Raw genomic sequence first — 2,500 nt, forward strand, 5'->3', positions numbered from 1 at the left:
ACTCGAAATGGGTGAGTTATATAAAATGTTACTGTATACACAGTTGTCATGAAAGGTGAAATCAGCCGCTGGGCCTACCTTCGTCCCTCTAACACCAAAGTCCAGGAACTCCCCAGGAGGACATCTTAATTCCCTAGGTCTCTAGGAGTTCCTCCATGGAGCTTAGGGCAAAGTTTACATCTTCTTTTGCATTCGAGCATTCATCCTGGTCTCTCCAGATTGTATTTATTTATTTATTTATTTATTTATTTATTTATTTATTTATTTATTTATTTATTTGTTTATTTATTTATTTATTTATTGGACGGTGGGTACAAATCCACAGATCAGCCAGGCCCAGCTGCTGAGCACACCCACAGTGCAGGTTTCGAATAGAAGAACATGCAAGCTCAAGTACGGAATAGAACTTTTTCTTCGTTGCAGGAAATATGTGTTCATTTGACAAAGGTGAGAGCATGTATGAGGAGAAGGAAAGGTACTGGATGAGGTTGATGTCCTGAGGTTCATGTCTGTCATGGGCTTACTGTTTCTCCTGACTTTCCATAACTGATGTCAACATAATAAAACGATCACACACGTCAGGCTTATGATACAGAGGTACAGCAAGGAGCAGTCATTGAAGGCAGGAGCCTCTAATACAACATGTGAGAAACAGGCTCTGTCAAAATAATTTAATAAAGCATTTTTATGAAACGAAGCGACATTAGGACGCCTACATCGGTTCCATTTGAGTGTTTACAATCCATTATATCTAGTTTGATTTTTCATCTCTGGGGTGTTTTTGTAGAGCAACAAACAAACACTGTTTGGGTGTTGCTTGTGTTGCTGCTGCGTCTTCATGACATCATAGGAAAAGACAGATTTTGTTGTTGGAGAACAAATCTCCATTGCCACAAGAAAACACATTAAAAAGGAATGTATCTGCGTTTTTTGACAGAGCAACACTTATGTCATAACAGCACAAGACACCAGAGTCATTTGGACACAACGCATGCAAGACCCGAAGACAGACAACATGTATTTGATGTTGAGTTTACAGGGTTTTTATCGAGCACAGGCCAACAGTCAGGAACTTTGTAGACCCTCAGTGGGCGACAGGACACACTGTCAGGGCTAGGGGTTTGATTCCCGCCGGCACCACCCATACTGTATGCACTCAGGAACCTGAGTGCATCCTCATCCATTCATCAGTCTTCAACCACTTATCCAGAGTCGGGTTGTGGTCTCCTCCCAGTCCCAGCTGGATGTGATGGACCAGGTGGCATCCTTACCAGGTGCCCGAGCCACCTCAATTGGCTCCTTTCTACGCAAAGGAGCAGCGGGTCTACTCTGAGTCCCTCATGGATCACTGACCTTATTCCTAAGCGAGATGCCAGCCATCCTCCTGACAAAACCCATTTTGACCGATTCTATATGACCCATCCTTCGTGACCACAGCTGAGGGTTGGGATGAAGATTGACGGATCGTCACAACGTTGCGGTGAAGCAAACGCTCCGTCATCCCCTCACTCTATCTTGTATCTTGATGAACAAGACCGCAGATACTTGAACTCCCTCAAGGACTCAGTTCCTACTCCCACCCTCATTAGACCCAAATAATGTTTTTATTGTTGGATGTTGTCCAGGACTCTTTTGAGTCTTCCGTCTGATACGATTTTTGCTTTTAGATCTTTTATTACATAAAGTGCATGAAACCTATGACCAAAATAGTCACATACATTCTGTCATTGTGGTCTCGACCCCCTTTGGACCGGGTCATGGAGTTGACTGGGACTCGACCATGGTGATCCTCACTGAAGCCTGCTGGTTGTCTGCCAATGAGAAAGGTTTGGAGCTTTTTGGTAGTCCAGACTGGCTGACTGAGAGCAGCTCCAGCCCATCCGGCCTGCAGGTTGTCTGCCTCCAGCAGTTAACAGCGGCGAGGCCGAGCGGGCGGGCAGCACCGCACTCTGTCTTGACGGAGCCGGTTAACAGCGGCGAGGCCGAGCGGGCAGCACCGCACACATCGTCCAGCTGCTGGCAGTGAGGGAAAGGAAACAAAGGAAAGGCAGCTGTGTACAGCTGAACTGTAAACAGTTTGTGCCTTGTCTCCCTCCTTAAGGCCATTATTGTGTGTTTCAGGGAGAGTGAGCTGTGTTATAACTCTGTTTGTAAAGACACAGCTGATACTTACTGCTGCCTTGGAGAGTAATTGATGGCAGGACCTGGCACCCATGATTGTTCTAGCTGTCGACCGCAATACAATTGAGATGATCTGATTTCCCCTGGCCCCATGCCATTCCCTCTTATACAGAGAGAATGCCATGCCAAATAGGATTTAAATCTGCCAATTTAATGTTGCCTTGCTTATCAGCAATGATAAATAGTTGAACGTATGATGTTTTACGAATCTTTAGAAGCCACTTTTCAGTTCTGAATAGAACCGATGGTCAATGGTAATTGTAGTGACTATCCTGGGTCCAACATTTAGTCACTCAGCTGGGTGTGTAGGAGAGGTGTT

This window comes from Poromitra crassiceps (genome assembly GCF_964638095.1).
Source record: "Poromitra crassiceps genome assembly, chromosome: 7".
In the NCBI taxonomy this organism is placed as follows: Eukaryota; Metazoa; Chordata; class Actinopteri; order Beryciformes; family Melamphaidae; genus Poromitra; species Poromitra crassiceps.